At 35.5% G+C, this 9,477-nt stretch overlaps 1 pseudogene; it reads right to left on the reverse strand.

The window, feature by feature from the left end:
• Positions 1-4,524: 4,524 nt before the first annotated feature.
• On the reverse strand, positions 4,525-7,852 carry LOC113457404 (annotated as a pseudogene).
• Between the last annotated feature and the right edge of the window lie 1,625 nt (positions 7,853-9,477).

Genomic DNA, 9,477 nt, shown 5'->3' on the forward strand with positions numbered 1-9,477 from the left:
TACTTTTATTTTATTTTATGTGTATTGGCTTTTTGCCTGCATGTATATATGCACACCATATTCATGCTTGGTGCCCACTGAGGTCATAAAAGAGTGTAAGATTCCTATGGAACCAGAGTGCCAATAATTTTGAGCCACTATGAACATACCCTGGAAATGGAACTCAGGTTTTCTGGAAGAGTAGCTAGTACTCTTAACCACTGAACCATATCCCTATCCCTTTAAGTCAGTTTCTTGATTTAGGAGTTTTCAGTATGTTGATGAATTAGACAGCATTTTCAGTGGGATCCTGGTGTGGGACAATGGTCTGTATTCTTTCAATTATATTTTAAATAAATGCTAATAGGCCAGTAGTTAGGCAGGAAGTATAGGTGGGACAACCAGATAGGAAGTAGAGGCAGGTTGATGAGAACAGGAGAATTCTGGGAAGAAGGAAGTCCATTCCTCTGGAGTCCTGACCTGACCACAGAAGAAGCAAGATGTGACTGCCTTGTTGAATAAGGTACCGAGGCATGTGACTAGCATAGACAAGAATATTGTGCTAATATAAGTTATAAGAGTTAATAAGAAGCCTGAGCTAATGGGCTAATCAATTTATAACTAATGTAGACCTCTGTGTGATTTTTTTGGGACTTAACACTTGCAGGAATCAGTTAGGACAGATAGCTCAGTCAACAGGATCCCAATATACACCTGTAGAGTATAATTTGTGGGGAAACAAGGATTGTTTCACTATAGTAGGAGAGGAGTCATTTGCCTTTTAAAATTTCTTTTGCTATTATAACAAACTAGGTAATAACATAGTCCAGAGCAGAGACATCAAAATCACCCGGGAAGGATATGAGAAACTTTCAGATATCTTTCTGTATCTAAACAGCAGGGAAGGCTATGGAAGAAAGAATACCTTCAATGAAGGACCAATAAAAGTAAAAGAAATAAAGCTCATTGAGCTTCTCTCAGTTACTCCTGTGTTCTATCCTTCAACACAGAGAAAGATGCAATGACCTCTTCTATGCCCAGATGTCTCTCTTCCGTATGTTGAGTTCCTTGTTAATAGAGGCGGCAGGTTGCTCATCTCAACCCCTCTACACAGGCCCTAGTGCTCTGTATATGAAATGAAAAAAAACATGAGAGTGACAGAACTCACCTTGTCTTGAGGTAAAAGATAGGAAAGCACTGGTTAAGGCATGTTTCTGTTTTATTCTAACTTCTTCCAAGATTGATACTTTCCATCTTTGAGGGAAACTTCCTGAGACAGGATGTCTTCAGGGAAGTGAAACAGAAGAATATTTAAGAGGAGGTGAAATATTTCAGGGAAGTCTCTTAAAACAGAAAGTAAACAACTAAAAACAACTCCGGGAAGTTTCAGAAATTGAATACATTCATTAAGCCTCTAATAGAAGATGGACAAACAAAGCAGTTTGCAAAGGCATCCTGGGAGATATGGACAAATGTTTACTTACTCCAGAGAAGGACCAACTGTCTTCCTACTGGCTTGCCTCAACCAACCATGGTATAACGGTTTGCCTATTCTTACTGTAACTTGTTATGTTATGTTTTCTTGCTATCCTCGGGATGCTTGTTGTTTTTCGAAGGGAAAATACATACTCATAAAAACGAAATTTAAATACTGAATTAACTCTAATGTAGTTAGAGATGAAGATCCCTCTTTTTATGTTGTAAATTCAATTTTTGAGTATCTTTTAATTTTTGCAAACATCTGTTTGCAGGTATAAACTGTACATCTTAAATGGAAAATTAAGGTAACTGTGAGCCCCTTGAGACATGCAAGTGGCCAGGCCCCTCTCACAAACTACTCTAACAGCCCCTGAAGACACAGGAGGCCAGGGTCCGTCCCACAGAGACAAAAAGAAATCTAAGATCAGGTCACAGAATCCCTCTAATCCCTGATCTTGAAATCCCATCAATTCCTGAATCTGACCCAAGATCAGGCCACAAAATCCCATCAATCCCAGGCCACCCTGGAAAGTTTCCAAGAAACCCCATATAAAGCCTTCCTCCTATGCAGTTCTTTGCTGATTCTTTTTTGAGCAGAGGCATCTACCCTCTTGTGTCTCTCCCAATAAGTCTCTCATGTGAGGTTTTTGTGTGGTGTGACTTTGTGGTATTTCTTGACTTCCAACTGCCAGGATACCTTTTTCCTCAAAGTTGAAACCCAGTAATCCCCCAGTTTTGTAATTATCATGGATTTTACTGTTTTTTTAAAAGACCTACAACTGTGATATACATACTCAGTTGTCTAATTATATTAGAAATTAAAACCAGAAAATTTACTTGAATCATTGAAATATAAACAAGAAAAGTTCAAGTGTAATGTAATGACCCTTCACATTTTACAATATATACCTGGCAATCCTGTGTGTGTGTGTGTGTGTGCTTGTGTACCTAATGTATATATTCAAGAACTTTGCTATTTTATTAACTTTCAATGTTACTATTTTATTGTTTAAGGAAATATTAAAAATCATTTAATTTAGAAAACAAAAGCTAATGTACTGTAGATAATTAGCACTTAGTTTTCTTATTTTCCTCTTATCTATGTTACCTGTACATCCACGTAAACTCAACCAAAATCAAGACACCAAAATTCCATTATCTCAAAAGTTACCTCATGTGTGTTCCAGGAAATCCTCTTTCATATCCAGTGACAGCCACTGAAAACTTTCAAATTTTCTAAATGATGTAAGCCACAAGAATGTGCGTGTGTGTGTGTGTGTGTATGTGTGTGTAATTTGTGTGTGTGTGTGTGTGTGTGTGTGTGTGTAATTTGTATTCTTAAAGTCTGGTTTATCTGTAGGCACATTGAGATTCATTTGTATATTATCGTTAGTTCTTTAATTTTTAAAGCTAGTAACATTGCATTGAATGATTATACCACAACTTGTTCATGTGTTCACCTATTAAGAGACATTAGGGTTTCACAGTTTGGGCTATAATGAGTAAACCATCTGTGATCATTTGCTGAATATCACTTTTGTAGACAAATGTTTTCATTTCTCTTGATTGAATATCTGTAAAGGAAATGTGGTAGGAATGGACGTATTGTTTGGGAAAACTGTCAAGTGGATTTCAAAGGTGGTTTGCTGTTGTTGCTGTCTTTTTGTTTCTGTTCATCTGTTTTTACCATATTTTCATTCCCCGAAGTAAAGAATGACAGTTCTAGTTGCTTCAGAGCCCCACCAAAACTTGAATGAGTCATTTTAAATATGACCAATCAATTAAATCTCACTTTATTTTTCTTTAATTTTTATTCCCTGATACAATACAGAAAACCTTTTGATGTACTTACCATCCATTTTTATGTCCAATTTTGTGAAAATTTTAATTTTTGATAACTTATACTATACAGCTTCTCATACTGAGTGAATATTTGGAAGAATTCATAATATAGTCTTGGTACAATCATTTACTAAACATATGTATTGAGAATATTGAGAATTTTCTTTCAGGGTTTGTATTGACTTATTCTTACATTTTATTTAGTGAATTCCATTTTTCTTTTGAATGACTTTGCTGTTTTCTGATGTCTCTGCTTACTTCAAAATCTGGACTCTGATTTATTTCAGATAAATTTTGCATTGCTGTAGGCTCTAGGTTATATTTTGATGACATTTAAATTTATCTAAGACTATTTTCTCAATTTAACTTAAAATCTTTGCTAAAATCAATTTATTGCATTCACAAGGTTCATAGTTTGAATTTGTACTTCATTCTTATGGTTCATTTAATTATCTACGTATCAGCTCCACAGTCTATTGTGTCTGAGTTATTTCTATTTATTATTTATTATGTGACTAAATATATTCTATTTTCATTAAATTTTACCACAAAATTATTCATATCATATTTCTATGAATTTAAAATTTACAGTTTAATGTAGTCACATTTGCAGAAAGGCTTGTTTGGTAATTGAGATTGTCTTGAGTATGTCAGTTTCAGGAGATTTAATAGCTAAAAATTATGATGTTTTCTGTTATAATTTTTAGACTTTAAATTCTTATTAAAGTTTAATTTTGTTTATATGCTGTTTTCTAGACTGTTGAAGCATTTTAAACTTTTAGATATTTTCATTTTATATCAGTGTGCTAGACAAACATCTTACTGGCTCCAATAACCTTTTGTAAATTTTTTGGCTTCCTAAATATATTATGTGAGAAATAAATTAAGACATGCCTCTCTGTCCTTTTGATTTTTTTGTTTTAAAACTTTTATTTGTCATTATACTGAAAATTATTTTTATTGTAATGTTGAATAGAAAATTAAAAGTACAGACAAATATATATATATTTATATGTTTATATACATAATTGGACTATAAGTTTTATAGCTACTTTTTGTTAGGTCGAAGTTGGTTTTTTTTTGTTGTTGTTGTTGTTGTTTTTTGTACCACTAAGGTTTATTTAGCAAAATGTTTCATAGGAAAATGCACATGACCCAATTCAGCCCCAGAGCCAAACAGGCCTTTGGGGAGCGATGCAAACTCCTGTGCTAAAGAGCCATTGTTTAGACTCTTTGCAAGGCTTCATACATGTTGACTCCATTTCCTTGTGTGACCACCATTCTGACATTATTCTGATGGTTGCTAGTTGCCATCTTCACACACTCATCAATCACAAGATCCAGAAAGGATCAAAGTCCTGTAGTATTCCTTGTACATGTCTGTCATCAGTTAACTTCAATGATAAGTTCTTGGACCTCTTGTTAATTTTCTTTAAAATTTTAAGACTTAGTAATATTGTTTAAAAACTTATGACATTGCTTCTGGAAATCTTATGTATATATGGTGTGTATATGTATATGAATGTACAATTTAAAATATTTGTTAACACAAATTTCATGAGAATTAGTTTAGTTCTCCTAATGATGTATTGTGAGGAATGTTTTGTGTATCCAACTATTTTTATTACTGTACCATTCTCAATATTTAGGCAATGAATTCAGTCAAGTAGTCCATTGGAAGATGAATCAATAGAGAAAACATGATGTATAGAATGGATTATATTCACCCAAAATGAAAGGTGGCCTCATAATAATTGCAGGAAAATAGATGGATCTGGAAATCATTATGTTAAATGGAATAAGCCAGATCCAGAAAGACAATAATATTTTAAAAATCTATAAATAACATTTATATAAATAGTAGTGTATGTTACATGTGTGTATGTACTGAAACTAGGAAATGAAGCAGAAATGGAAGACAATGGAGCACATGTGCTTGAGAGCAGATAAAAAGACAGGTCGGGAGGGGAAGGAGGAAGAAGGGAGTTATAGCTAGGAAAAGTAGGGAGAATACTTCACAACAAAGCACAAAGATGTGTGTAGGAAAATGCCTTATGACACATTACCTTGTATGATAACTTATAAATAATGAAAAAAACCTCTGACACAGTAAAGGGAAGTATTGCTCCCGTGTCAGATTGTTGGTAGAACTGTAATAGTATTTCAAGGTAGATCCGAGTTACCTGGAAGACTCAATTGTGAATGAGTTTGAGGGAGTTTTATTGTTGTGCTTATTCTGTCTCTTCTTCATTGATGGTGTGTGTGTCCCTTTGTCTCTTCCCGATTGGCGAATTATGTGTCCCTTTGACGTTGACTTAGGAAAAATCATAACAGAGGCTCAGTTCACAATAGGAATATATTGATATAAGATTGCTTTGCATTGCCCTTGGTCTCAGGAAGCAAAACATTGAAGGCATAAGCCAAATGCCACAGCAATTTGGAATTATGATTAATAGGGTGGTATTTATTTAAAGGGGAAAAAACTTACAGATCACAGTCAGCCCTCTGCGCAACCAGGAAGGGAGTCTAGTCGCTGGTGGAGCAGGAAGTGAAGAGAGAGGAGAAGGAAGTGGCTGCTTTTTTAAAGGGAGAGAGACCATGCCCCAATGGGCTGGTATCTCAGCGGCTATAGGCTGGAGGAGCGGAAGGACCTCCCGCAACAAAACATATCTTTCAGATGAACCAGAGGCAGATGTATTTTATAGGAAGAAAATATGTAAATAGTATAAATCAATGATGGCAGATAGTGGTTTATGAAAACATGAACTATATCTAAGAATTTCTGAGCTGGTTTGGATTATTGATGGGGATACTCTATATACGTTTCCATTTTATTTCTTAAACAAACACAGTTTATTTTTATAGCATAGAGTGAGACAAACGCTATGTCAGGATTTTGATGTAATCTCCTTACTCTTTATTAACATTTTAATAAATAGGGGAAATTCAATCTTACAAATACAAAGTTTGTAAGAAAAATTGGCTTATATAGCATGGAAGAATTTGCATTTTTATTAACTTTTTTCTTATACCAACCACATTCTAGTAAGAAATATATTTAACAAAATTTCGCTTTGGCACATCTGGACTGACTGCAACATACAAAAGAAGAAGAAACAAGGAAAAAAGACATCACTGCTGGACAGGATCTGATCCGAGATGAGAATAAATTCATCGAATAGCTGCCAACAACATTTCATTGAGAGGAGATTCCACATTTTATGCTGTATAGTTAGATAGATAGATAGATAGATAGATAGATAGATAGATAGATAGATAGATTAAGAGGGGCCTGTGAACTGGGGTGTGGTGTGGCTTCTCAGGTCAGGTCAGGGAGGGGCTGAGGAGTGTACCATTGGCCTTGACAATAGGCGCCAGTCAGCTGTTAATGTCAGGGCCTGAGAGTTCCTCAAAGGGAATGAATGGAGACCCTTGCTTACCTAAAAAATGCCTGACCTTGGGAAAAGGACTAGTGGTAAGCGGGCACTTGAAACTGCGGTTTCACGTCTTACCAGAAAGCTCCCTTTCAGAAGGGAAAGTCATTGTGATATCTTACTCTTTTCCCAAAGATACCCCACCATTTTGATCATTCTGTACTGAATTAAGTCTTCCACTGTAAATAAATAAATACATAAATAAATAAATAAATAAAGTAAGCAAATACATGGATGGATGAACAAACAAACAAAAAAATAAAACAAATTTAATTTTTCTTTCTCTCCATCTCTTTCTCTTTGCTCATTGTTCTCCTTTTTTTGCCTTACTTGAAATTATGGTTGATGGACAGAGGAAGAGACTTATCATATTTATACTCTTAGATTTTTCCCTACATTTTATGCCTCAATTGTCCCCCAACTGTATGGCAGGGAGTTCTAATCGCCCTTACACCACCAAATCTTCACTTATAACCCATCTCACCACCTCTAACAGAGCAATATTACTTTCTTGGTTGAGCTACTATTTTCTTAATTCCTTGGCTATAGCAGTCACCTTCTGTTAGTTACTGCTTCAGCATCTAATTATAAACAAAGCAACTTGCATTTAAGGTAGCTCTCATCAGTCTCCATTCCTGGCTCCTTGTTTCTGAGGGCCAGTCTATTCCCTATTGCCATTTCATTGGGCCCCAGGCTATATTCACATCTCTAGAACCATCCATTTTTCTTGTTTGTGTTCTTGTTCATTATTCCTGGGTTATGGGTATTTTTCATCTTCCTCTGACATAATTCTTTCATACCTAAATCTGGACTTCTGGACCAGCTTTCTTCAGGCATCTTTGTGAATTATTATCCAAACTCTTTTTAAGATTTACTTAATATTGCTTCCTTTTTTTCTTTCTTTCCCTTTAATTGAAAATAGATTCTTTTCTCATACAATATATCCTGATTATAGTGTTTCGTTTAATCCTCCCAGTTACTCCCCATCTCCCTTACATTCCAGACCCACTTTCTTTCTGTCTCTCATTAGAAAAGAACAGACTTCTAAGAGATAACAACCAAGCATAACAAACTAAAATATAAGATTACACAAAACCTACCTTAGAAAAGTTGGACATGGCAACCCAAAAGGAGGAAAGGAGTTTCAAGAGCAGGTACCAGGGTAGGAGACCCACTTATTCTCACATTTAGAAATCTCCTAAAAAATACTAAGCTGATAATTATAATATATATGCAGAGTACCTGGTGCAGACCCCTGTAGGTCCTGTGCTGACTGCTTCAGTCTCTGTGAGCTCATATGCAATTTAAACAATTGATTTCAGAGCCTTTTTCTCCTAGTGTCCCCCACCCCTCTGGCTCTTACAGTCTTTGTCTCCTCTTCTGCATGGTTCCCTGAGCTCTGAGAGGAAGGATATGATAGACACCTCCATTTAGATTCTCTCCTTCTAATTTCTGGCTGAGGATCTTGACATTTTCCCCATCTACTTCTGGAGAAAGCCTCTCTGATGACTGGATAAGGTACTGATGTATGAGTATAGCAGAATATCATCAGGAGTCTAGGAGTTGTTTCGTTGATACTGTTTTTAGACACATTGGCACAGGAGATGACTTTCTGAATAGAACATTGATAGCCGGGGCACTAAGTTCAGCGATAGGCAGAAAGGAACTAATAAAACTGAAAAATTTCTGTAAAAGCAAAGGACACCATCAATTGGACAAAGTGGCAGCGTACAGAATAGGCAGCGCTTATTTTAACTGACTCCACATCCTCCAGAGAACTAATATCCAAAACATCAAAGAACTTGAGATATTAGATATTCTTAAATCAAATAATCTAATTAAAATGGAGTATAGATCCAAACAGCAAATTCAATGGAGTGAAATTCAATTCTTAACAAACACTTAAATAGATGTTTAACATATTTAGATACCAGGAAAATGAGATTCCATTTTACGTATGTCAGAATGATTAAGATCAAAAACATTAATGGCCACTCTTGTATGAGGCTGCTCTTTTCCTAACCTCCCAGACTCCTGAAATAATCACATAGAAACTATATTAGTTAAATTATTGTTCAGCCTATTAGCTCTAGCTTTTTATTGGCTAGCTCTTATATATTACTTTCACACATTTTTATTAATCTGTATAACACCACATGGCTTTGGCTTACCAGCAAGGTTCCGGCATGTCTGTTCCCAGCATCAGCTACATGGTGTCTCACTGACTCTGCCTTCTTTCTCCCAAAATTCAGTTTAATTTTCCCCACCTAGCTTTATTCTGCTAAGCCAAAGACCAAACAGGTTTTTTATTAATTAACCAATAAAAGCAATACATATACAGAAGGACTTCCCATACAACTCATGATAGAGAAGATGTGGAAAAGGGGGAACATTCCTCCACTGCAGGTGGGAGTGTAAACTTGTAAGTCACAATGGAAATCAATGTAGCAGTTCCTCAGAAAGTTGGGAATTGGTCTATCACCAGATCCAGCTATACCACTTTTGGGCATATACCCAAAGGACACTCTATCCTACCACAAGGACACTTTCTCAAACATATTTATTGCAGCTTTATTCATAATACCCAGAAACTGGAAGCAAACTCAATGTTCCTCAACTGAAGAATGGATAAGGAAAAGGTAATATACATTTACACAATGGAGTATTATTCAGCTTTTTAAAAAGGGGCATCATGAAACCTACAGGCAAATAGGAGGAACTAGAAAAAAATGAGGTAACCCAG

This window comes from Microtus ochrogaster, chromosome 26, assembly GCF_000317375.1.
Source record: "Microtus ochrogaster isolate Prairie Vole_2 chromosome 26, MicOch1.0, whole genome shotgun sequence".
Classification (NCBI taxonomy): Eukaryota; Metazoa; Chordata; class Mammalia; order Rodentia; family Cricetidae; genus Microtus; species Microtus ochrogaster.